At 40.5% G+C, this 26,829-nt stretch overlaps 2 protein-coding genes and 1 long non-coding RNA gene across 12 annotated transcripts in view; 2 read left to right on the top strand and 1 right to left on the bottom strand.

Moving 5' to 3' along the window:
• Positions 1-26,829, top strand: part of LOC116058018 — a 347,926-nt gene that overhangs the window by 17,170 nt on the left and 303,927 nt on the right. The gene's annotated exons all lie outside the window — the stretch shown is intronic.
• LOC116034148 (calpain-2 catalytic subunit-like) overlaps positions 1-26,829 on the top strand; it is a 228,387-nt gene that overhangs the window by 26,249 nt on the left and 175,309 nt on the right. The window contains exon 1 of one of the 4 annotated variants that reach the window (XM_036006606.1): positions 6,905-6,923. The exons of the other annotated variants lie outside the window; for them this stretch is intronic. The gene's annotated coding sequence lies outside the window, so the exon portion shown is untranslated. Of the gene's footprint in view, positions 1-6,904; positions 6,924-26,829 lie in introns of those variants that run through there. 4 annotated transcript variants of the gene reach the window in all.
• LOC116034151 lies at positions 4,937-26,151 on the bottom strand. Its single transcript, XR_004101005.1, has 5 exons — positions 26,139-26,151; positions 17,631-17,634; positions 12,468-12,475; positions 5,947-5,955; positions 4,937-5,069 (listed from the first exon to the last, which is right to left on the bottom strand). It is a non-coding gene; the product is annotated as an uncharacterized LOC116034151 (long non-coding RNA).

Genomic DNA, 26,829 nt, shown 5'->3' with positions numbered 1-26,829 from the left:
GATGATGTTTCTGTCTGTTAGTGTCTCTCCTTAAAAACAGCAGCATCATCAACATCAAACATTTACAGTTCAGAGCTGAAGTTTATCAGATTATTTTAGTTTCTGCTCCACTTGTGTTCAGTCTGTTCTTGTTTCTGACAGAATATAAACTGTATAAGAGAGTCAGAGTTCCATCTGGTGGCACAATCCTCAACTCATCAAAGATACACATAAACAACCTGATGAGCGTAACGGGTCCTATTTATAAACTCTCAAGACAATGTTCTGTGATGTCACTGATGTCACAGTTAATGTGACACATAATCATTTGTGATCTCACAGGACATCGGAAAAACGTTTTTCCGAGTAAAAACGTCATCATTCACGTCCCTTCCTGTCGGAATCAGAGGTGGGAAACTCGGGCTAGATTTTGCTAACCGAGTTTCCCAGTTGGTGACGCGTTGTTGAAAACTGACGTTTGATGTAGGCGACTTTGGTTCACTAAACATATTTCAATGACAATAAACTGTTAATTGTGGACAAATGCCTCTGCTGAGAAACATACACAGACATAACATGTTTCAAATTATTCATAAATAGGCCTATGTATAAAAAAACAACAACACATTATCCATGTCGTTTCCCGTTCGTTGTCCTGCAGATAACAAAAACACCTGACGATGTGCTGTTTGTATGCTCGCATAAGAAAACAGCAGCAAATTATTGTGGCCTCCATGTTTTCACCAGGTTTTCGCACACCTGATGCTCCTAGGCTACGGCCAACAGTTGGTGGCAGTCATGCAACAAGTTGTTATGCCAAATGCCAGTATAACAGAAGAAGAACACGCATCCCGACCAGGGTTCAAAATTAACTTTTTCGTCCACCAGCCGAATGGCTATTCATTGTTCAAATTTCACCAGCCACTCAATAGAGTACCATTGTTTTTTTGGCTGGTGAGTGTAGCAAATCTACCAGCCACTTGCATATTTTACCAGCTTTTGGCTAGTAGATGGTGCTAATTTGGAACCCTGATCCCGACACCATCCATAGACTGACACCATCCTAACCATGTGAACGCTGGTAGTCGGAAAAACAACGTAATCACGGGGGCAGTCCCTGTCATTCCGAGGTGGCATGAACGCGCCATAAGTTTTTGTTGCAAAGGATTTGTGACGTCATCACTGACATCACTGATTCATTAACGCACCCCATTTGAAGGCAGCATGTTACATCATTAATGACATCATGGTACGTTGTCTCTGTGAGATCATAAATTATGATGTGTAACATAAACTGTGACATCATCAATGACATCACAGAACATTGTCTTGAGAGTTTATGAATAGGACCCGATACTCCCATTCATTCTGAGAGCTGAGGACATCCACAAACACTGCAGCACAGAGAGACAGACAGACAGACAGACAGACAGACAGAGACAGAGAGAGGAAATAGGACCTGTTACTCAAATCAGGTTGTTTTTTGACAATGCCACGCAGACGCAGACACGCCGCTCGCCCCGTTGGTAGACGTAGGAGGACTCGCAGGTGCACAGAAGCAGGAGAGTTGTCCGACAGAGACGCTAGGCAACGCTAATAAACATGCATTTTTATGGCCCATCAAGTGTAATGATTATTTTTCAGACTGACTCAGCTGCTATAAAGCCGGAAACAGCTGCATGGATTGAACTAGGAACATCACCAAGTACGTTAAATTATCAGTCAGGATTATTATTTTTTTGTTATTATTTCCCACGTACATTAACAGACTCAATCAACAGCAGTAGTTTTATGTTTTGTGTACTTTGAGATAATTAGTTTGAGATCAGTTTGGTGTCAGAGATTTGAGAAATGGGACAATCATCAGGAATTCTTGACAATCAGAACTGCAAAGAAAACTTTCCTTTATTTGTGACTGATCATCTACTTTACCTGTACTCCACCAGTTCCTAGTTCCATCCATGATGATGAGGATTACTAAGTACCTGAAAATATTGATCTGTTACATAGAAACTATTGTTTGCATAGACCAGCGGGGAGGGTATATAGTTCAGACATGGAACCCCTTCTCTTCTCTGCTTCTCTTCATAGTCGTCAGATTCATCTACCAACCCTTATAGAGCTGGCTCAGGTTTGCCTTGGAGCAGCTCTTAGTTATGCTGTTATAGGTCTAGACTGCTGGTAGACTTCCTTTGAGAGCTCCTCTCTCTCCTCACTCTTTCCATCTGTGTGCATTCATGTCCCAGTAATGCTTGTTACCAACTCAGCTCCGTGGAGCTCATTCCCCGTAGTCCTTATGTTTTCTCGCCTCACATTCTTCCTTGGATTGGGGTGGCACCTAAATCATGGTGCAGCTGCTGCAGTGGTCCTGCTCGGCGCCCTGCTACACCTCACTACACCCTACTACTGCTACAACTATTATTTCTAGTCATATTTCCATTATCTTTATTGTTACTGTAATTGCCACTGTTCATCATACCAACTGCTATAATACACTGCATATATCTATATTATTCTTACTACTAGTATAATGTCACTGCTACTACATGTTGTTCATACATGGTTTTATATATATATATATATATATATATATATATATATATATATATATATATATATATATATATATATTACATAGCCATATTTATTCTGCTCTTATAACACTGCAATATATTTCTTGTCCTGCCTATGCACCACCTGTCCATACTTGAATATCACATTGCACTTTTCTGCTTTTTTTTGTACTTCTGGTTGGACGCAAACTGCATTTCGTTGTCTTTGTACTTGTACACTGCACAATGACAATAATAATTATTATGAATCATATTTCTCTATCTGTATATCTGTATCAGTGTCTCTGTGTCCCAACTGGCACCGGCAGATGCTCGCCCACCAAGAGTCTGGGTCTGTCCAAGGTTGCTGCCTAAAAGGAAGTTTGTTCTTGCCACTGTTGCACTAAATCAGGGGCGGATGGGCCATCTGGCAAGTCTGGCAAATGCCAGAGGGGCCGGACCACTTTTTTTTATCGTGGGCCGCTCAGATTTTTTTTTATTTTTAATATACAAATTGTTTTTACACGCCGACAGCGCATAGGATGGGTTTTTATCGTGATCTCACTATGGTTATAATAGTAATAATATTAATAGTAATAAATATTAAGCATTTGACCAGTCGGCAACGGCCGGCCTGGTCCCGAGATGGGCTGACCGACCCAATCAGAAGTTACTCAAATTGGGGCGTTAGGTCAAAATCAAGCACGTCACCTTCAAACGGGAACGGGGATCTCTGTTTGCAGGGTTTAGGCTGTACCGGACCCTCCCGGTGATCATGCTGCTCTGGGGGACCGGCTGCAGCAGCGTTAAGCCGCTGCTGATGGGCAGAGAGCTTCGCCGGAGCTCTGACTGCTGTCTGTCTGCGTGGCCGTCTGACGGCATCAGTATTAAATTGATAGTTTCATTAATGGTTAAAAACATCTCGTTGTCGCGTTACATAGTAGTCCAATTTTGGTACAGTTGGTTTTAACGCCTGATGCAAAGTATAGGCCTATAGGAGTACACATGACAACCCTGAACAAGCAGCGTCGCTCTGCTCTGTCTTTCTGCTGTGCCCCATTCACTTAGTGTTTAGTTTTACACTATGTAGGTTAAACTCTGCAATTAATCCACGCTTCACATGTATGCATGAACTGTGGTGGTCCATTACACTGTAGGATATATTCAACATCACTGATCATTTTTGATCAATAGAATGTAGAAAACATTACACTTCACAGTGTTTTGTATCCATAACCTGATTGTATTATTGTACAATTTAGCAGTAAAAGCAGTAGCCTCTGTAAGTCAATCCTACATTTTTCAACTTGGGAGCAAAATGTGCTCCTTGGGGGGAAAAAAGTGACCATGAAGCCCTGTTCATGCTATTTTAAACAACTGGACCTTGGGTCAAGTGTTGTCGGTTCTGGCCCATGTCCCAGATGTGAAAGCCCCCTTACTGGACTACTGAATATAATAATATTCTATTATATTTTGTATTTTAAATTGTTACCTGCCATCAGAATTTTGTGATTTCCTTGCCATAAATATAGACGTTTTTACCATAATTTGGTGCCCAAAAATGTATCAGAATTGAAGTCTTTTACCCTCAAAAATTCCTGGGGGAGACCAGACCCACCCTGCTTTACATGTTCCCCCAAGGCAAAGGCCAATTCTGTGCAAGGAAAAATCCTGAAGAATAATCAGACAGCCATAAAAATATATTAAAAATGCAGAGTTAGAGAGTTAAAACGGATGAAAAGATGGAGAACCAGATGGACAATATGTACAGTGTCAACAGAGAGAAACATACTTAGAGAATGACAGTAACAGCATACAAACAGCCTAAACAGACACACAGTATGTGTACATTTGTTATAAACGTGTGCTCTTTAAAAAGTAGTAAGCATTGTTTGCCAGTAACTTATTAAATGTTTAAAAATCTGTTACATAAGGTACTGCTTATATTATTTCACCATCTGTACACAAATGTAATTAGTGAATGCAAGTGTCCGTGGGTGGGGCTGCATGGTAATGTGGGCTGGTGTGACTACAGTGCCAGGGCTGAATTTTTGTCCCAGTCCGCCCCTGCACTAAATGCTTGGTCTTGGGGGAATTATTGGGTCATTGTATATCCTCTCATTAAATAAATAAGTAAAATAAGTAAATTATAAGTGTCACTTAGTCAATTCAATTATATTTATAGTATCAAATCATAACAAGAGTTATCTCAAGACACTTTAAAGAGAATAAGTGAACACAGACTGATTTCGGTCCCACCCTCATTGAAAAGAAACAAATTCCTGATTAATAATTTAACTTACCTGATGATGTCACCTGTCCATCTATCCATCCAGCTGTTTTCGGTGATTCTCCAGGTGGTGATGGCAGCTGACTCAATCTGGAAAAAATAATGTGAGATCATAACACTTGATAGGGCCCTAAAAATGCATGTTTATTAGCGTTGCCTAGCGTCTGCGTCTGACAACTCTCCTACGTCTGTGGACATGGGAGGACCTGCGAGTCCTCCTTCGTCTACGAACGGGGCGAGCAGCGTGTCTGCGTGGCATTGTCAAAAAACAACCTGATGAGAGTAACGGGTCCTAGTTATAAACTCTCAAGACAATGTTCTGTGATGTCACTGATGATGTCACAAATCCTTTGCAACAAAATCCTTGTTTCAATCAACAGTGACATCATAGTGTTGTATGATGTCACCATTGTGTCATTGATGGTGTCACAGGAAGTTGACATCATGGAATGTTGTCTCTGTGACATTCCATGATGTCATTCCATGATTACAGAACATTTTTTGCAAATACATCTTAGAATATTAGAATTTACGATAGTATCTTGTTTTATGTTGATCGACACTCTTTATGTTGAACACTGTGTGTGTGTGTGTGTGTGTGTGTGTGTGTGTGTGTGTGTGTTTGTGTGTGTGTGTGTGTGTGTGGAAGAGTGACCTCTGAGTGTTTCTAGTGTTTGTGTACTCCCAGGACATGAACTACACTTAACCCTTTCTGAAAATTTAAACTAAACTAGCAAACATGATTGTTTTCAGAAAGGTGAATCAGCCTTATTCTGAGAAACAGGAACTCAAAGAAGCAGTTCCTCAATATGAGACACTTGTATGAAAAACATTTTCAGACTTTCTACATATTTGTTTTGACAGCTTCTTCTTAGTTTCAACACAGGATTGACCCAGTTTTACCCAAATGTATTGAAAGTTTAGGGCCACTACTGAAATGTATCCCTGCTCTTCCTTCTTCAGTCAGGGACGTTGTTTGGCTCGACGCAAAAGTGGAGGAAGCCGTTCATCTGCACAAACTGCCATGACACAAAGCTGGTTAAAAATCAGACAGGTATCCCTCTAAGTGTACGCTATATTCAGAATATGTTCAGGGCTATACCTTGCTGTCAGAGAGCCCTTTACGATCAGGAACTGAAGACGTTATCTCTGCTCTCTTCAAAGACACCAGACTCCTTTGACAATAACAACAATTTAACCACCTAGAGCATGATGGGAGTTGCTGCCTCCATCACTCTGTTAGTTAGTGGTATTGTGGGACTTTGGTATTTTAAAGGGTTAGTTTGAAGTCATTGGGCCATAATCTGAGGGGTTAGGAGAGAAACTACAGAAGAGGAGAGTAACCCAGGTTTTGAACTTCCAGATAAATTATATCTGTAGATTTGAAAATATGCAGTTTGACTAACAAGAAGTGCAATAAAACCACATCGGAGCAAGAGCTTATATTCACATTAAACAAACAACTTCTGTTTGTGTGTGTGTTCATCTGTTTGTGTGTGTGTGTGTGTGTGTGTGTGTGTGTGTGTATCTGTTTATGTGTGTGTGTTCATCTGTGTGTGTGTGTGTGTGTGTGTGTGTGTGTGTGTGTGTATTACAGTATTGTTTCATAATATGAAAAAGTATATTTTTTAATTTCAAAAAAGTACTTTTCAAAGTTAATGTTTCTCTATTATTGTAGGTCATCATTGACAGTAAGCTGCATCTGAACAAAGTGTGAAAACATCTTAAAGTGTGAAAACAACATCTTAACTTCCTCTTTTTGGGTTTTCCGTGTTCGTCTTTGAGCGTCAGTAACGTGAGTATTTAAATTAGGATCAGTGGGTGTAACGTCTGAACCTGTAGCTGAATGTTTACCGTATATGGAGATGATATTCAGCTGTTTGTTTCAGAGACAACCTCTCTCTGTGGGAGGATATAAGACTGCAGATTATTTCATTTCTCTGTCTGAACATTCTTCAGATTTGCATCGTGTCAGAGTTCTGCTCTTCTTCATCTTCTTCATCTTCAGACTTTGTGCAGTTTAGATTTTAACATTCAATCCTTTTTACTGAAAACAAGGACAGCAGCTCCTTCACACCTGATCTTTCTCCACCAACTCTACGGTAAGAGAAAACTCTGACTCTGGCTCCTAACATTAGTTTTTGTCATCTTGTTTGTTGACTTTTCAGTCAGACATTTTTGACACTTTTTTCGTATTTTTCAAAGTTTGAAGTTAACTGTGATGTAAATATAATTCATATCATATAGAATTATGTTCTATTTTTTACCCTTTTGATACTTTTTTCGGGGCTACTTTTACTCTTTTTTTCTGCACTTTTTTTGACACTTTTTTGGGGGTATTTTTACCCTTTTTTGGCACTTTTTTATCTTTTTGACACTTCTCTCACTGCTTTTTGACAGTTTTGTTGCCACTTTTTTAGTTAACTTTGATGTAACATAGTTAACTGTGATGTACCGTAGTTAACTGTGATGTAACCTAGTTAACTGTTATGTTACGTAGTTAAATACGATGTAACGTAGTTAACTGTGATCAGTGGTGGAATGTAATGAAGTACAAATACTTCGTTACTGTACTTAAGTACATTTTTCACGTATCTGTACTTTACTTAAGTAGAATCAATAGTGCATACTTTTGACTTTTACTTTGTTACATTTTGCAGCAATTATGTATACTTTCTACTCCACTACATTTCTACAACATTCTGTTACATTTTCGTTACATTTTCTGATCAGTTTTTCCCCCTGCCAAAACGTCTTCCTGACCGTCACACGTTTGCAGTCTGCAGGGAAGCCTTCAGCAGCGGCTCCTGCACCGTCACGCCAAGACCCGCCCTTCAATAGCATTTATTGGCCAGGCGCGTACCGCTCTCGTTACTGCTGCTGCTCCCGATACTCTGCTTGGTCATATGTGAAGCATCCGTTCACATAGGGTTAATATACAACCTGTATATTTATCTTAAAAACACTCCCGGTCCTCCTCAGCTGTGAAGCCACGTACTTGTTGTCCATGCCCGTGTGTTCTTGCTAGATAAACGTGTGCAGCATTCACTGTCCCGTGGGAAATAATGCAAAGTCAAGCTTCATGCAGATCACCCTGATAGATAACCAGAATTGTCAGATTTGTAAACTGGGCCACAGATGGTATGCACCATTACATTAACCTAAAACTAACTTAATTAAAATGCCACAGCCCATACAGTTTTTTTTTAATTGTTAGAATATAGATATTAAGAGAATAAATTGTTATGCAAGTACTTTTACTTTTAATACTTAAAGAACATTTAAAATGAGGTACTTTTTACTTTTACTTAAGTAGGGTTGTCATTGTGGTACTTCTACTTTTACTAAAGTAAATATGTCTCTGGTTATTTGTATTTTTACTTAAGTACTGAGATTCAGTACTTCCTCTACCACTGACTGTGATGTAATGTAGTTAAATGTGATGTAACATAGTTAAATGTGATGTAATGTAGTGTGTGTGTGTGTTGTCATGTGATATTCCAGGTATCTCTCCTGCTGCTGACTCTAGAACTCATCTCTCTCCTCTCATTCAGGTAAATATACTTTATATTATTATTCTGTCTTTATAGCCTGGTCGCACAGAATTCCGTGAAATGATCACGAATTGTTAACAGCTCATTACGTGGTGGTGGCACGGAATGTGTGAAAAATCCATGTGGCCACCACGGAAAACAATGCCAATGTAAAGTCAATGAGAAGATGACGTAGCATTAAGAGCGACTATGGTAGCGAGTAGTATGTAAGGCCAAAGTTCCGCATGAGGAGGTTGGTTGGGTCAAACACAGGACTTTCACCCAGGAGACCGGGGTTCGTGTCCCGCATGTCAAGTTTCCTAAAGTCGCTTTCTTCTTTTCCGTCCCGTTCTTCTCGCATGTCACGGAACCGTAAGCCCACCCACAACCTTTTCCTGAACCCAACCGTCCCGTTCTTCCCACATGTCACGGAACCGTACCTTTTCCTTAACTTAAGGGGCTGTGTTTATTTAACGGAATTCTTTCGTGGGCCCATCACGGAATTTTCGGCGATTTGTGTTCATTTCACAGAATTCTTCCGTGGGCCCACGGAATGTTTTGCAATTCTGTGAAACTGCCACAGATTTTGAGTTAAGGGGCCGTGTTCATTTCCCAGAATTCTGTGAGATCAGGTTGTGTCTTTAACACATTAAAACTTCTCTGATTGGAGCGGCCTCTAGCTCACCCAGTAAGAGCATGCGCCCCATGTAGTCTTTTGCAGCGGCCCGGGTTTGAGTCCGGCCTGCGGCACTTTGCTGCGTGTCATCCCCCATCTCTCTCCCACCTTTCCTGTCTATCCACTGTCACTAGCCGCTTTCCGACCATTGGGATTTTTGCAGTTCCTAGAACATAAAATTCCTAGAACCCTTTTTTTCTTGTGTTCTGACTGGACCAATTTGGGGATTTTCAAGTTCCTCTGGCTGCAGTTCCTGTAACTCTTTCAGTTCCTACTTCAGGGCAGGGTCTTTTCGCTGTTCCCTTTTCAGCATATGAACCCAGGTCAACGAGGTTTCCGGTACAGACAGACCAACAACAGGACAATTTTAACAATTTTCGCCTTGTTATTCATTACTAAATTCACTTCTGACGTTTTAGGCGAGAAATGAACTGTTTAGATTTTGAATATAGGCAGTCTTGTGAAAATTGATGCCGAATTGACAATTTGCTTCAAAGTTTAAGGAGTTGAGAAGCTCCATGAAGTGAGGCGACAGCCAGCAGGCGCCTGCCGGGGCCGCTAGCTCGTCGCTCGGCCATGACTGGCTCAGAGACCCCGCTGTGAGCTGGAGGTCTCTCAGACTGGTCTTGTAAATAAGAGGCTTTTATTTCGCCGTTGACGATTCGTTTGTTTAAATATACAAATAAAGCTGCCATGCCTTACCTTGCCTAAATATCACAACACATGTCCATCATAAGATTAACGGGAACCTGTGGTCTTTTCGGAGTTAAACTCCACCTCGCTGGCCGGCCGTTACACACACACACACACACACACACACACACACACACACACACACACACACACACACACACACACACGTCCACAGCGCAGCAGGCAGAGGCGGGGGAGACATACCCGTTTCTCTTTGGGAGACTTGCTATATACATTAGATTTAGTATTTAGTTCATACTTTTTTTGGTGTATTTGTTTTCTGATTTTAACGCTATAAAGACCGTTGCCGTGCTTGCGTCACTCCCTTACCCCTCCTATAGTCCGTATGGACACTTGGCCAGTGGGAATGCAAATGTAAAAAACGTTTTTTGGGGAGAGTAGTTAGTAGATCTGCTTAGAAGTGGACTTTTCCTTTAACTACATTCCTGTAAATACTTGGTCGGAAAGCGGCTACTGTCTAATAAAGGGAAAAAAGCCCCCCAAAAAATAATCTTTAAAAAAAAATAAATAAATAAAAAAATCTTCTCTGATTCTGTTCAGCCGTAAGGACGAAAACTCAAAAGTTTGTTTCTATTTTCACTTTAGTTTGGTTTGTCTTTCTAACTTCATCTCGCTACATCAGGACTTTATGGATTTCTTCTATAGAAAGAAATCTGCTGAACCTGTATATGAAATGTATTAGAGAGTATAAGTGGGAGGTTTCTTTCACTTAAATATGCGAGTTTGATTGATGACAGCCAGGTCAAGAGGTCACGACCTGTCAAAATTTTGATTGATGTTTGACAGGTGTTTCTGACGCAATCCTTCCGGAACCTTCTAGAAAGAGGGCGTGCCTCAGACCGGATGTTTCCTGGGAGGAGTCCGGAAACTGCATATTAATGCATCGAGACAGGAAATTGCGTGTTTTTAAATGAGCCAATGGGCGTGATACGGGAAATTGCATTTTTTAAAAATGAGCCAGTGAGAGAAGAGGGGTGGATCAACAAGTAGTATGGTTCAAGGATAAAAAGGGTGTCTTTTCTGGTCTAAAACATAGAAAGACGACCTTTCATTCTACTCACCATGAATGTAAACTTCAATAGCGCTGCTTCAGAGATGTCTGACGAAGAAGTTGACTCTCCACTGAGTCCGTATCAAGGAGATGTCTCCGGCAGGTGGTCCTCTTCGCTGATCTGTGAGACTCCGATAACGGTGTTCCAAGACGCTCTTACAGCACCCGGAGCTCCAAAGAAATGCACGTTGTATCTGTGTCGTAGCCAGTTACCCCCGACTGAATCTCTGCACGAGGAATGGTCTCTACAGTCGAGTGGTATGTGTGGAGACTGGGGCTATGTCTTCAAGTACGAAGAAGGTGAACTCTGCTTTTATCAGCTGAAGGAAGGGGAGAAATTATCTCCTTCAACCGTCATGGTGAAAATGACCTTTGATGACTGGGGTGTGATGAAGACGTTGCTACAATTTGGTACTTCTCAGAGTAACGCCAATAAGGAAAATGAGGGTGTGGCTGGAGCGACCCGAGATAAAGAGACTCAAACGGTTATGGTAGAATGTAAGGAGGAGGAGACGGCTGTAAACATTTGTAGCAATGATGAAGAGAATAACGAGACGGAGTCTCCTAGATCGTCCAATTACCCCAGCGATAGCGACTTGGCTAAGATGAACATCGTCTTGGGATCGTCATGGCCGTCTGTTACCACAACCTCAGGCCGATGGTGGTTCCAGGCCCTTCTGCTATCCAGGGATTCGGAAGAAAAGAGAGCCTGCGACTTGTTTGTTTTGCAAAGATTTAATCCAGACTGCGGTTTATTCCGAACCGTGCTAGTCTTACCAGCGCTGGAATGGGTGGAGCGGATGATGGAGATGGGGGATAGGGTTACCAGTCTCTTCCTTAGCAGCCGCGGATGGAAAAATACCCTGGTTGTGAAAAAAACTCTAAACTTTTGAACTTTACCACGCCTCCTTTCCGGAACTTTCCCGACCCCACTTCCTTTCCAGAACTTTCCCGACCCCACTTCCTTTCCAGAATTTTCCTAACCACACCCCCTTACGATACTATAAAGACTGAAGCAGACTGCTTTACAATGTACAAGATGTTCAACGGCGAGCAGAAGAAAATCGCAACGATGTCCAGCTCAACAACAACAACAACAGCAAAGAGATCCCCTACCCTATGGATGAGGACCCTTACCCCGCGGGTACTCTTCGCCTCCTCAGAGGCGGTCGGTCAAAACATGGTCTGTCCGCCTCCCTCTCCCGAGACAGCGACTCAGGACTACACGGGTGTGTGTGACTCTAATGAGGATGAGGCCACTCAGGACTACACTAATGAGGCCGGGACAGTCGCTACAACTCCGGATGAGGGAATCCCCGATTCATCGGAGGAGGAGGAGGAAAGCGTTGATTCGTCAGATGAAAACCCTGGTTCTTCAGAAGATGAAATGGAGTCAGAAATCCCGGATGAGCAGGACGAGGAAGGCGGTCAGGAGGAGGGTCCAGAAAGTCCTCCAAACGCTCAGGAGGAGAGCCCTCCTCCTCCTTGCCAGGAGGATGAGGTAGACGGCTGGGTTTCTTCTCTCATCATCGACACCATCAAATCGGCGGTTTTTCATCTTCTCAATCTAATTATTCACGACGACAGACGCTCTGAGTGCTATGGCTGTAAGGTCGACCATCCTAGCCAACGGCAGCACGCATGTCTGGAAGTACTTGAGGACGACTTTTACGAGCGCCGCTTTTACCACCTGATGAAAAGACTCATCACACCTCGCTTTATTCCTGCTATTCAGAGTCTGTTACTTGCCCGCAACATCAAAACAGAGGATTTCAGAGTCCGTGTAGTCGCAGAGACGCTACTCCATGAACTGAAATTAGCAAAGAAAATCTTTGACCCCATCACGGACATGTACGATAATTTGATTGGGCAAGATTCTGTGAAAATCTTTCAACTGCGGTTGGTCACAGAGCGTTTCAAGGACTCGTAAGGGCTATATGTTCCCTGCTTTATGAAGAAAACAAAACAGAAAAGCCCCAAAAAAAAAAAAAAAAGTAATGTAAGTGTTATGTAACCTGTTTTAAGAATTGTATTTTTCTTTTGAACAGAAAAACAATGTTTTTTTAAACGAGTGATTTCTACTTTTTAATATAACCTGTTTTAAGAATTGTATTTTTCTTTTGAACAGAAAAAACAATGTTTTTTAAACGAGTGATTTCTACTTTTTAATATAACCTGTTTTAAGAATTGTATTTTCTTTTGAACAGAAAAACAATGTTTTTTAAACGAGTGAAATCTACTTTTTAATATAACCTGTTTTAAGAATTGTATTTTTCCGTCCTTTGAAAATAAAGAATAGAAAAAAAAATAAAATGAATAAAGAGTCATTCTTGCTCATGCGTTGTGTTAGAAAACATTAGAGAGCTCAGAGGAAAGGATGGCGGAGAAACGGGTGATGGAAAAAGTGTATTACGACCCTTTACATCCTGCTAGCTTTGGAGGAGTACAACGACTCCGTCAGGGTGTACAGGACGAAACTGGTGAAAAACTCAGTGTTCAGAAAGTTAAAGATTTTTTATCCGAACAAGATGCTTATACATTACATAAACCAGCCCGAGTACATTTCAAGAGAAATAGAGTGTTTGTTACTAAACCTTTAAACCAATTTCAAGCCGACCTCTGTGACATGCAGGCCTTGGCAGCGCATAATGACGGGTTTAATTATTTACTGACCGTCATAGACGTATTTTCGAAAAAAGCGTATGTGCGTCCCTTGAAGAGGAAGACGGCTGGTGAGGTTGTAAAAGCGTTTGAATCAGTGTTTCGAGAGAGTTTAATACCCGCCAAGCTACAAACTGACGCAGGCAAAGAATTTTTCAACAAGAAATTTGAGACTCTCATGAAGAAATATGGTATCAATCACTTTAGAACTGCCAGTGACTTAAAGGCATCGGTCATTGAGAGATATAACCGTACCCTGAAATCTCGCATGTTTAAATATTTTACGGCTCGCAACACCAAACGTTACTTGGACGTCTTACCAGACCTGGTAGATAGTTATAATAACAGTTATCACAGCTCTATAAAAATGACACCAATGGCTGTAACACCCGAGAACGCCGATCAGGTGTTTCGCAACCTGTACGGTACCTTCTCCTCGCGTCACAGGAATAAAATAAAGATGACGTTTAAGAAGGAGGATCTGGTACGTTTATCCAAGGTGAGAGGCGTGTTTGATAAAAAATATGAACAGAGTTTTACGGACGAAGTCTTTACAGTGACGGATCGTATCCCTCGTACACCCCCCGTATACAAATTAGAAGACTACGACGGCGAACCTATCGAGGGTTCATTTTATGAAGCGGAGCTGCAAAAAGTAAAAATGGCCGCAAACAAAATGTTTCAAGTGGAGAAAATCTTAAAACGACGTAACGTCAAGGGTGAAAAACAAGTTTTCGTGCAATGGAAAAACTGGCCAGAGAAGTTTAACAGTTGGGTTAAATTGTCTGATGTGGTCAGTATATAAAAAGTCTGTGCACAAAGGCCAATCCATCACTCGATTTCAAAAGAGAATCATGGAACACACAACCGCCGAGGGTTTTTACGTGACCCTGCCTTCCAACGCCAGTAAGGAAGTATTTAAAAGTAATACCAGCAGTTGTTATACAATCGATTTGGCTAAACCGATTGAACTGAGCGGTGAATGGGTGGTGGGTCTATGCGAAATCATATATCCTCGTACGTGGTACAATTTACCCGCAGACTCGAGCTATTTTGAACTGAACCGTGTGACGGACGAACCTCAACCGCTGGTGGTCGTGAAATTCAATCGCGGCGCTTACTATAATCGACCAAAAGATCTCCTGGAATACTTGACCCCGGCGCTCAAAAAGCACGATCCCTCTTTTGATGCTTCTTTCAACAGCGCAACCAAATGCGTCGACTTCAAAGGCGATGGTCTTTACAAAATACGAACCTATCCCCCGCTGGCTTACATGTTAGGATTAAAACCCGCCGAATGGTGGACGCTCTCCAAGAGACCGTCTACCTATCCTTGTGATTTAAACGCGGGAGTATATAACCTTTTTGTATACACCGACATTATTCAGTATCAAGCGGTCGGCGACAGCTACTCACCGCTGCTCTGTGTGGTGAATGTGAAAGGTGACTTTGGAGACGTGACTAGCATCAGATACAATACGATACATTATATACCTTTGTCTAAAAATTACATCAAAAACATACGCATAGAAATTAAAACCGATCGCAACAGGAACATAGACTTTGTTTTTGGAAAGACAATTGTGAAATTACACTTTAAACCCGTCCAACGCTCTTTGTAAGTTCCCGGTAAGATGATACATATCAAAGAAGACCCTCGGCGCTTTGTAGCGTACTATGAAGGTCAAGTAGGTGGAGCTTTACCCGGTTTTTACGGAGCCCCGGTAATGTACGGGAGAGGCATAGGCTCTATCTTTTCTAAATTGTTCAGGTTCGTATCCCCTCTGCTGAAAAAAGGTTTCGCTGTGGCAAAACCGCATCTTAAAACAGCCGCTACAAACATTGCTGCGGACGCTGTCAAAGGAGTGATGGGAAAACTGACCGAGCATAAGAATCAAGAAGGTTCGGGAGGTATTTTGGTCTTGTCCCGTAGAACAAGGAAACGCCCACCAGGTGAGCGTGTTGTTTCCTCAGCATTTAAAAAACGTGCGGCGGCTAAGAAGAGCAAATCAGTCAAGAGACGCGCACCCAAGAGGAGGAAGTCTGCTCAGAGCTCTGACATATTTTAGCGCTGTACACAATGGCTCTTTTACATCAGAAATCAGCCGAGTGCACCCTGGCGGAACTGGATCTCTTTTCAGCTCCCATGACTCAACTATCTGTAGAAGATAAAAAATATCAAGAATACCAACCTCTCTCTGCACTGAGCGACAACTCTCCGATTGAATTCTTTATACCCGGAGATGGTGAAAAGTATTTGGACTTGAACGATACGTTGCTGCACCTCCGAGTTAAAATCACAGAGAAGGATGGGACGGACATCCCAGCAGATACAGCGGTGGGGCTCATCAATTATCCTCTCAATACAATTTTTAGCCAATGCGACGTTATTCTGGGCGATAGATTGATTTCACAATCCAGCGCCACTCATCCTTACAGAGCCATGATAGAAACCTTACTCAACTTTTCAGAGGACACATTAAAGAGTCAATTTAGCGCCGGCCTGTTTTACAAAGACACTCCGGGGTCAATGGATTCTATCACATTGGCTAACGGACCGAACAAAGGATTAGTCCAGAGAGCGCAATTCAGCGCAGAATCTGGGGAAGTTGACTTACTAGGACCTCTCCACAGCGACATTTTTTTCTGCGAGCGTCAGCTGTTAAACTCTGTCGATTTGAGAATCAAACTTATTCGTTGCAATGATGCGTTTTGCCTTATGGGGGCTCGTGACTCAGAGTTCACCCTGAAGATATTATCAGCCTCCCTGTTTGTTAAAAAGGTCACCGTTTCCCCTGCTGTACGCCTGGGTCACGCAGCCGCCCTGATGAAAGGAAATGCACTCTATCCGCTCTCGCGTGTCAGTGTGAAAACGTACTCTATCCCTGAAAATTCCAGGATATGTAACCAGGAAAATCTCTTTCTGGGTGCTATGCCACGCTATTTAGCTTTAGCCATGGTACACCACGATGCTTTTGTAGGAAGACAGGACCTGTCACCGTTTAATTTCAAACATAATGATGTGGAATATTTGGCTTTGTGTCAGGACGGCAGACAGGTACCTGCTAAAGCCTTTCAGCCCCGTTTCAATACCGGAAATTCAGTCAGAGAATTTTACAATATGTTTACTGCCACAGGACGACATCTTAAGGATTTACCTCTTAGCATCAACCGCAGCGATTTTAACCAAGGTTATTCTCTGTTTGTCTTCAATCTTGGGGCGACCGAAGACAGCGACGCCTTATCTCCCATTTCCAACGGAAATTTGCGTTTGGAAATGAGATTTAGGGTACCGCTGCCTTACACTACAACACTTATAGTATACGCATGCTACGATTCCATTCTGGAGATCAACGCTAAAAGACAGGTGCTGGTGGATTATTATTAAAAAGATGGATAATCATCAACTAGAACGACTGTTGCATCATCTTATGGGTCATTTATTTCACGGAGTGTGGGCTTCTGATCAACTACCCTCGCTGAGTCATACCTACCGTCTACCTGCTTACTTTATCGTCAACACTCACCCATCCCACATGCCCGGGGAACATTGGCTTGGATTGACGTTGGAAGAGGACGGCGGAGCGACCTTTTTCGACTCGTACGGATTCCCGCCTGATTTTGCTCATTACCCCTCGAGCATTCTACAGTTTCTGGAAAACCGTTCAAAGAATATACAGTACCACGACCGTCAACTTCAGCACCCGCTGTCTACCGTATGTGGCCAGCATTGTGTTTTTTATCTCTGCCATCGGGCCTGCGGCTTATCATATAAAGAAATGTTGACTCTGTATTACGATGATGTCAATAAAAATGACCGTATGGTATCTAATTTTGTGAATAAATATCAAAGGTGCGTCAGTCGTAACCGTTCAGAATCTTTTCACCATAGTGTGTGCTCTTTAGACATGTTTAGAGATTGTTACCGCTTGTAAGAAAGACTCTGTAACCATAAACTTGTGATTAATAAAACATTTTATTGAAAATGACATGAGTGTATGGCATCGTTAATCCAAAGTTGTCCAGCGCGGGGATAATAGGAATGTTTTTCTTCTTTTTTCCCGCGGTGATTTTTCTTCAGAAGTTGTCCATCGCGGTGATAATATGTACGTTTTTTTTCTTTTTTCCCGCGGTGATTTTTCTTCAAAAGCATCACCGGCCATTTTGAGCTGACTGTACTGAGCGCGTGCTTGGGGATTTTTAAACATGGCCACAGGGATATTTAACCCATCCAACGTATTTAAGAAACTAACCCAACCTTTTGGGATTGATTGGGTTCTTCTTTTATTGGTCAGTGAGAGGTTTTTTATTAAGTCAAGCATATGAGATCCTTTAACTACATCTCCCTTATATATAAATTCGCCTCTCGATGTCCAACCCTCGTCACTTGCGGCTAATTTCTGCAAAATGTAGAGGGCATTTTTACGATCACGTGGGGGTAGGTTTTTTATCACCTCGTCTGCAGCGTCATCCAATGTGGTATGGGGACTAGCAGCTGCTACTGCATCTACTGCATCTGCAGCTGCTGATGGTGCTGATGCTGAGTGTTCAGTTTCTGATGCACCCTGTTGCAGGCTGAGTGTAACGTTGTGAACATCATTCTTACTTTGTTTAAGCAAAGTGAGATATCGTAGCAGTAAAGCTTCGTACCTTTTAGCTTTTTCATATGAATTTAATCCTGGATCATTTAGTACCGCGCTCATTTTCTCATTCAAAACATCTTCAGCCGTCTGTCTGATGGACGGCTCTGGTCTAGTTATTTTGCTCAGCTGTTGAGGTGAAATCAAATACATTTTCTTGGCAGCCCTCAGAGACATCTTTTATTTTTTGGAAGCAGACCTCCTAACAAATTTCCCAATATTGGAATGGCGGCCGACAGTAATGGTAGGATAAAGCCCCCCGTCTGTTTTTTCAGAGCCTGATGTTTACGCTTTAAACTGGTTTTTTTATCGGCCAGCAGTCTGATAATCTTCTTTTGACGTTTCAGTTGTTTGTATTGAGAAGGCGATACAGGCAGATTCCCTTTTAACAGATTTAGAGCCACCTCACACAAGGCTTGGAGAAAATCGGGTGAACAGTGTTTCAAAATGTCTTTACGTTTTGAAGGCGTGGCGTGGTACAGTGCTTTCAGCAACAGAGCATTCCTTTTTATACGCTCTGACATAACGACGTCCTACTTTGTTTTTGATATGTAAATCGTCGTTTGCTGGTGGGGAAGTAACCCTGTACGCACCCTGTAACGTTCTGGGCATGAAGGTGTGAGGTCGAGGATTATATAACCGTGTGGTTCTCTCGTAGCATCTTCAAAACTTTCCAGGAAAAACTGTTTTTGTGAGGGAAACATCTGATGCGCTAGTATCCTAATCTGAAGCTGATCTCTGGGATTTTTAAATAGCACCAGATAATTACTGTTTAAACTTATGGTACGACTGTATCTGCCTTTATGGAATACATTTTGGGTTAACATAAAAACACTCATATTTCGATGATGTCTGTATTGTGTGAAGATTTTCACCACCTCAGGATGATCAGATGCCTGAAATATGACGTCGTCTAGTATGACCAGATGTGATTGTTCAGGAGGAAACATACTTGCATCTTCAAAAGAATCAGGCAGGCCTTGGACAAACTTGATTTTTTTATTCATTTTCTTCATTTCGTCATACATGGGTTGATAACTTGTATAAATCCAAACAATATTTTGAGGTACAATATCCATCACACGTTCACATTTTTCCAGTACAGATTTCAGAAAATACGTCTTGCCACATCCACTGGGGCCAACTATCAGACACGAAAATGGACCCTTTAACCTCGGATCAAAATCAACCTCTTCCATCATGCGTCGTTAGTAACCAAAAGGTAGAGTTGTACCGTCAGGACATAACCTCCTCTTGTCATAAATGACTCTAAATTTTTTCCGGAATGACGCGTTTTTCAACAGAAACCCTTTTTTATCTCGTTTAATATTCTGTTGAGGTGTCTCAAGGGACATTTCTTTAGAACCCCTGAGGTAGCCAATTTTTTAACTCAGCAAACAATTTGTATATTTCACTTAAGTCAGCCATGCTGCTTGTGTCCCGTGTTTGCCGTTTTCTTCTTTGGCTAATACTTATTAGTCTCCTTATGCGTTCCGGAGCGGAGGTTCATTACTCATTCATAACTAGTTTTTACTGCCTGGCATATTTTCCTCTTTAGAAGTAGGCTAAACACAGTACAAAATACTTTTGGGGGTAGGCATAAGCAAGCTCAATCAAGCTGTTGCCATATCACCGGAACCGGAAGCACCACCTCCAAAATAATCAATTCTCGTTTTTTCCAGTATGTACATACATTACTAAAAAAAAAACTAAAAAATCTATCTATTGACGCAAACAGATGATTTTCATTCCTTCTTGTTTACCTAAAAAACTAGTATGTTATAAAATAAAATGAATTAAGGTGACATATTTTTTCTTTAAAGAAAATACTGATTTGTGTGAAATCAGTCAAATTATCCCAACTGTAAATATTAAAAGTTTCTAGTTTCTGTATTGGTGTTTGATGCTAGTGTTTTTACTTTCAGTATGTTCTGAGTGCCGGTGTGTGTTGTCTAAATGAAGATTGTTCATAGTGTTTGGCTGCACTGGTGTTTAAATCCATTCATATATTTTCTTGTTCTTGTTTAATAAGCGGTGCTTTGCATTTATAATTGGATAGATATACCCTACAATTTTCCTTATGAAAGTGAGAGAAGAATTGCTACATTTACAGCTTAACAAGGTTAACACAGGGCTAACAAATAAAACCAAACTGTGTATATAGTGAGATGAAAGGCTACAGTGGGACATGTGGCTATTAACCCTCAATGCTTTTTAGCTTGAGTGGTTCTGGTTGTGTTTGGAAATTATTTTCCTACGGACATTTAATCTAATGACATATCCAATCTAAAGATAACTACTAAGCGAGAACGTATGTGGACATAAATGTATAGCTGTTGACATACCACTGGTGTCTCTGTGTGTGTGTGTGTGTGTGTGTGTGTGTGTGTGTGTGTGTGTGTGTGCGTGTGTTCAACAGAGCAGAGGTTGTCCTAGAGGTCCCTTGCTATGGCTCGCGTTTTCATGCAGCATATATGATATGTTACTATTTCTAAAAGATAATAACATAAAGCTGGTTAAAACGTAGTTGTTACGCATTAATGTCAAGTTGTACATAGCATAAAGGTGTTTAGGTAAAGACTGACCTGACTACTCAGTATAGGAGAGAGATAATCATTGCAGTAATTTGTATTATACATCCTTGCAACTAACTAATGTTGCAAAATTAACTGTTAACTACTTAAGACTAAGACTAGGAAACAGAAAAACAGAAAATAAAACACCATACATGTATGTATGTAGAGCAGAGGTTGACCTTTGACCTTAGTTGCGGCAACTGTTACCATACTCGCATGACAGTAGCTCGTTTCATACAGCAGAACTGATGCTTATGAATCTGTGCCTGTTGAGAATGCAAACCACCGTCTACACTTGTGTAAAATAAACAGTGACAGTTAAAGCTAGACAACCCGTCCGCTGGCTCTATATCACTCTGGCAGCATGTGACAGAAGGGAAAGTTGCCTGTTGCACTGTGCATTCCATCAACAACTGTTTGGTAATTTTATCGAATGTCAGTCAACTTAAGCTACCCAGGTCTGAATTATATAGCACTAAAACTAGAATCAGCAGTTTGTCTCATAACTATTTGGACATTTCACATAAAGTAGTAGTATGGGGCTTTTATTTAAAGTTACAATAATGTCAAGTTGTACATAGCATAAAGGTGTTTAGGTAAAGACTGACCTGACTACTCAATATAGGGGGGAGATAATCATTGCAGTAATTTGTATTATACATCCTTGCAACTAACTGATGTTGCATGATTAACTGTTATTTTGTTTCTTGTATGAAGTACTTAAGACTAAAAAATGGGTCAAGGAAAAAGAAAAACAGAAAATAAAACAAGTGTGTGTGTGTGTGTGTGTGTGTGTAAGCGCTGTTATGCGCTGGGTCGACCTTTGACCTTAGCTGACAACTGCATGCTAGAGGCCCTTGCTCTGTCAAAGGGAGAGACTAGTCTACTCCAAGAGAGATCTTCCAAGATTGATAGATGTTGTAGATATACAATATCACATTTGGATATACGAATTCATAAATAAAATAACAGTTTGCTTAGAAGGCCAAGCTTCCTATATCTCTTTCTTTTTTAACTATCTCTTATAGTTTTCTTAAATCCTCTCTTTTCTAGTAAATAACAAGAACCTTGTTTGAGTCTGAGTTTTGATGTAATCATAGTTGCCGTTCCAACACCCTTCAGGGTCTTTTCAGTGATACTTTTACAGGATAAAAAACTGTGGTCTTAAATTCTTAGTTTCTGCTCTTAAGAGATATATCATTTGTCGGTCATTCAAATGCATACATACATAGTTGTCAGTTGCATATTGCGTTGTATAATTAATTATTATTATAAATAATTGAGCTCAGGTTGAAATGCAGATAACATGAGACCAGAGTAAAATACAAGGTAGTACTACTTACTTTTAACGTTGGCGTTTTACAAAGAAACAAATTTAGGTCGGGGTCCAAAGTTGAATCTCGTCTTACTTTTTTTTTCTTTTCTTTTTTAACACTGATCACATAAGGTTTAAAATGTTTGTAATGTTTTTAATATAATTAGCTAAACTACTTGCTGCTATGTTATCTTTTTTAAATTGACATCTTTCACCACATTAAACACAAACAATCTTTTAAGCGAATGTGGTTATGATAGTTACATTAAAATGATACAAAATCAATTTTGTATTCATGAATTCAAATTCATGTTGAACATACCATATCTTGTCTGTGAGACTTACATTTTGATGACGTGTTAATTCTGAATTGGGAAATTACGACGCAATGTCGCTAAAGCATAAATGCATCTGGTGAAGTCATATAACTTCAAGGTAGTACTACTTACTTTTAACGTTGGCGTTTTACAAAGAAACAAGTTTGGTTCAGTGTGCAAAGTTGAATCTTATCTTACATTTTTTACAGCTATTATAAGCATTGTGTACATCGAGGAGACTAAAATATAATTTTAACAGCTGTATTAATACAAAAATGTCACAAGCACCTATTTTTTAACGTTTGTATATTTAATATAATTAGCTTAACTATTTGCTGCTACGTTATCTTTTTTAAATTGACATCTTTCACCACATCAAACACAACCAATCTTTTAAGTCAATGTCAATGTTTGTCATTGTGAATTGTCAATCACTACAAATCTGTTTTGCCAGTTACATTAAAATGATACAAAATAAGTTTTGTATTCACAAGTTAAAATTCATATGCATGTGTGGGCGAACATTAGTGGTTCACATGCACAAGCGGCAACATGACAACATGAACTGTGTCTGTTTGTGTGTGTGTGTGTGTGTGTGTGTGTGTGTGTGTGTGTGTGTGTGTGTGTGTGTGTGTGTGTTTCGTGTGTGTGTGTGTGTGTGTTTCATGTGTATAATGGTACACAAGCACAAGAAAGTTGTAGGAGTGTGTTTATGGATGAATATTATACTCTTTCCCATTAATTTCCTACATTTTGACCGTAAACAAAAAAAAAAAAAAAAAAGTGTGACTAAGTTGAATAAATCACTCAAAATTCAAAGAAAGTAGTCACAATGAATGTTAAGTATGTTATGTGTTCAAATGCCATGTGTGATTTTGTGTGATCTGATGAAAAATACCACATTTATGGACTTCTCACTGGCTAGCTCATTTGAACTGAAAACGTAATTTCCGGTAGAGTGTTCGGGCATGGGAAAAATAGGTGTGGAGGGAAAAGGGGAGTGAACACAGATCCCCGGGCCAGAACGATGCAGGCACAGCCAGATGAGTACGGAGCAGCGGAGGACGCAGGAGGGCAGAGGACAGTGTGTGTGTGTGTGTGTGTGTGTGTGTGTGTGTGTGTGTGTGTGTGTGTGTGTGTGTTACTGTATGCTCATCAGAGCAGAGGTTGACCCCTGACCCAGTAGACACAGAAACAGTTGCCACAGAAATAAGACGCCTTACTCCGGCTCGCGGGAGACAGCTGCTTTTGGTGAGCACTCAGTTTATACAGAAAGAGCTGCAGAAACAAGTCCTTAATAATTTCTCCTTTGCAATATTGTAATATTGTAATGTACTTGGAGCAGCAGAGGACACTGGGAACCAAAAATACGAACCAGAGCAATGCATGCACAGAACCGTCAACATTTTCTACAAAATGTAAAACCTAATTTGACCCATGTTATTAGTTATTAAGCTGCTCCATTTCATATAATGCTAACACGCTTTGTTGGACCAAGTATGACAATGTAACCATTGGACAATATTTTTGAGGGATGTCAGCTTAAATAGTTTAATTGCTTTAATATTTTTTGTTTGCGGTTCATTCCTATATTATTAAAAGACATTGAATGCATTAACAATCGGATTTAACGATCTTAAACATAAACTAATACTATAACAAATACTGATAAAGATATTTAACTCATTCAAAACCATCATCTACGTATTTCCTGTCACCCTCTTCTCTCACTGGCTCATTTTTAAAAAATGCAATTTCCCGTATCACGCCCATTGGCTCATTTAAAAACACGCAATTTCCTGTCTCGATGCATTAATATGCAGTTTCCGGACTCCTCCCAGGAAACATCCGGTCTGAGGCACGCCCTCTTTCTAGAAGGTTCCGGAAGGATTGCGTCAGAAACACCTGTCAAACATCAATCAAAATTTTGACAGGTCGTGACCTCTTGACCTGGCTGTCATCAATCAAACTCGCATATTTAAGTGAAAGAAACCTCCCACTTATACTCTCTTGTATTTAATCCTGTGTGCAGGTATTGTAATGTGTGAACACTATATTGGTAATAAATATAATCTTTTTGGGAGTTTATGAGCTCTGCAGAACTCCAAAGAAATGAGACATTTATCAAACTAAAAACAAATGTTACGTAAGAAGTCCATAGATTTCTTTAATTTTAAAAGCCAAATCTGATAATACTGTACATTGAACATTCAGAAAGAAGTTTAAAAGCATTTGGAAAATAAAATTACTTTTTTTAATGTTTTTCAGACACTTTTTTTATGATTATTTTTGGGCTTTTATTGTGACATCTTTAGACAGGAAAAGGGAGAGGGGGGGGCGACACGCAGCACAGTATGAAATGCTTTTTCTGTCTGTAACGGCTCCTGCACACTGGCTGCGTGGCGTGAGTGTGCCGTTTCTGTTGCGTGTCAGTTGCGTGGCGGCTGCGTGGCGTTTTCTATGTCTTTGGACACCAGAAACGTGTCTGCTGCTGCTAGCCTTGTCTGTAAACATGAATGTTTCCCATAAACATAAACATAAATATTAGGGATGAGCGAGTACAGCATTATCTGTATCTGTATCTGTTAACCATATGAATTATCTGTATCTGTATCTGTACTCGGACTGGGCGGGGCCTAACCCGGAAGTGGGCGGGGTTTAATCCGGAAGTGGGTCGGTTTGTCTTGAAATGGGCGGGGCTTTAACCGGTATGTTATTTTAAGCATGCAATTGATCTGGGTTGATCAGAAATTGTTATATTTATTGCTGATTAGAAAACTGTTTACATGACAGCATCAGCATTGAGCTTCAGATCACAATAACAAACAAACTATATACAGAACAAGAACAATGAATACAACACATGAGGTTGAATTATGAAGTAAAATGTAATGAACAAGAGTTTTCATACTCAACATAACTTTCTTTTTTTAACTTTTAATTTTTTTATGATCAGTGTGATTTTTTTGGTTCTTTTTTATTTTTTTTATTTCCACACCAGAGGCCTATTTCACAAAACCAAGATAAGGGATTAAGCCGGGATTTCCCCGTTATCCTGGATGATTTAAGCCTTTACTCGGTTTCACGAAAGTGGAGGCACATAAATCACCATGGAGATTTATTCTGTGCAGCTAGCCTGCTCCCGACCAGGCTAACAGCCAGGATTTATTTAATCCTGGAGCCTTTTCTGATCACCCAGCAGTCACTCTAATCAGCAAAACGAATGTGTTCTTTAATAGGCCTAGTTATTCCATGTTTTTATATCTGATTACGGACGTCGGGTAAAGTTGTACTTTATCGTCACTTTTCAAATATGTTAATCTCACTGTTTACCACAAGTTTGTTGGTTTTATTATTATTTTCGATACCTTCTGAGTTAAATAGGAATAGTAAAATCATTTTTGTCAACATATTACTAATTGTTTGGACTATAGCCCAAATTATTAGTTTCAACAATCATCACCACGTCAGATTGACAGATCTATATTCTACATTTGGCGAATAAAGCGATTTCAATCCTGACATTTATAAATGTTCCAGTATTTATTTTAGCAACCATTATTACTTTTTATAGGTATTGATAGCCTATTCATTACTGTTAAACTATATTGTATTTATGAAGACGTCTGCACTGTGTGTTTTTCGAGATTTGGTGAATATATAAAGTTTAAATGGCGGATGAAGTTCCAAGGCTGTTTTCGATAAACTCATTAATATATGAACAATATATAAAGCTCCCTGGCTGCGTGTGTGTTTCTTCATTTACTATGGCGTGCCCGTTCATAGACAACGTGCTGGATGAAGAAGCACTACTACTGAGAAGGGCTTTCCGACGGGAAAGAGTTTTTCGGGACCGGTCGGACCCTTTGGCTTTCGACAACAGCCATCTGTATGAGCGATACAGATTTAGTGCTGATGGCATACGCTATCTGTGCAGACTGCTGGGTCCCAAAATTCAGCACCGCACATCTCGGAGCCATGCCCTCACCATCCCACAGACAGTGTGTATAGGGCTACGGTTCTTTGCTAGTGGCATGTTTTTATATGCAGTTGGAGATGCAGAAAATCTCAGCAAAGCCACAGTTTGCCGTTCAATTAGAACAATGTATTTAGCACTGAAAGGATTCTTGAACATCTTCATTACCTTTCCCGGACACAAAAGACCGTGCTACATTAAGGAGGAATTCTACAAAATTGCAGGTGGGCCTAACATGAATTACAGATTACAGAATCGTGTTACTGTCACAGTAGGCCAATACTCATTATTTTGTGTTACAGGTTTCCCTAATGTTATAGGTGCACTGGACTGCACTCACATTAGAATAAAACGCCCCTCAGGTGCTCATGAGGGAGACTTTGTGAATAGAAAATCATTCCACAGTATCAATGTGCAGGTAAGTACTTGTGTTGTCTGTCAACTGCATAGGCCTAAATTAATTCTGAGCATGAAATGACCTTGACACAACCTATTGCTTCAGATGATCTGTGATGCTGACTGCATTTTCAGCAATGTAGAGGCAAAGTG

Source organism: Sander lucioperca, chromosome 10 (assembly GCF_008315115.2).
Source record: "Sander lucioperca isolate FBNREF2018 chromosome 10, SLUC_FBN_1.2, whole genome shotgun sequence".
NCBI lineage: Eukaryota > Metazoa > Chordata > Actinopteri > Perciformes > Percidae > Sander > Sander lucioperca.
The sequence above is the reverse complement of the archived record's forward strand: the minus strand, read 5'-3'. Positions and strand labels throughout refer to the sequence as shown.